The sequence below is a fragment of the Frankliniella occidentalis genome, unplaced genomic scaffold (genome assembly GCF_000697945.3).
Source record: "Frankliniella occidentalis isolate FOCC.00 unplaced genomic scaffold, Focc_3.1 Scaffold37, whole genome shotgun sequence".
In the NCBI taxonomy this organism is placed as follows: domain Eukaryota; kingdom Metazoa; phylum Arthropoda; class Insecta; order Thysanoptera; family Thripidae; genus Frankliniella; species Frankliniella occidentalis.
Window position 1 is genome coordinate 1467803 of NW_026267167.1, and position 1170 is coordinate 1468972.

Genomic DNA, 1170 nt, shown 5'->3' on the forward strand with positions numbered 1-1170 from the left:
AGAGAGAGAGAGAGAGAGAGAGAAACGGGAGCGGGCGTGTTGTACGACATCCGCAAGCGAGCTAAACCCGAAGAGCCGCGCGCGGAAATTTTCCGTCCCAAACAACATTGTTCTGTTTAAAATCCGTTCAAAAAATTACTCTTCAGTAGAGATATGTCTTGGTTTTTTGCGCTGCATGTTCTGGCTGCTTGCATCGTCACATGCTGGTGACGACGGGACTGGTGGCGTGACAGGTGTGACGGGGACTGGGGAGACTTGTGACTACAGCCGCCTCAATGGCACCAACATTGACTCTGCTCCGCTATCCGCCCTCCTAGTGGAGTAAAGGGGGTAAGGAGGTGGTTCAACCCCCCCCCCTCCTCCCCAATCCTCTTCGGTCCCAATCCTCGCCCCCTAACCCCATGCATTATGTATGCGAAGGCGCTAAGATGCGACTACTCAGCTGCACCCCCGCCCCTTCGAGTGGTTAGACGCGGCCGCCGCTGCCCGCTGGGGGGCGGGGGAGGCTGCTAAGGGCCGTGAGGGTCTTGGTCTTCCTCTTCCCCTTCCCCCTCCCCCCTAAAACCCTCCTCTAACCTACTTGCGCGCCCTGTGGACGGCCGGAGCAACACGTAAAGTGCTCTGCGATTTGCATAAGGCCAGTTCGGTCAGTCAGTCATAAAAAGGAGAGCCAGACGCCTTCCTGCACCCCCACCCTTCCTCCATCTCTCTCCCTCTGCCTTTCTCCCCCTCGCTCTCTCTCTCTTTCCCCACTTCCCCGACCCGTCGACCGATGCTCAACTGCGCGCCGCCCGACTGGGGCGTTCCTCCCTCTTGCCTTCGCACCATTCAGTCAACAGCGGGAGCGGAAGAGAGGGGAGGAGATGAGGGAGAGAGAGATAGAGAGAGCCTGGGCTCGCGATGACTGCTCTCCCTTCTCCCTCACGGTGGCATGCGTCCACCTCATCAATAAAACAGCCGTGTGCTTGGCTCCGCGGGCTCTGCAGGCTCCGCAGGCTCGGCATGCCCCGGGCAGACCTCGCTCCACCGCTCCTCCTCTTTTCCTCGATGAGGCGTGGGTTCCGCCGTGCCCGCAGTGCGGCCCTGCTCGTCTCGGACCCGAGCCCCAAAAATAGTTCGGTTTAACGGGAACATTTTCCATGATTCGTGTTAGTATGCAAACTGTATAAA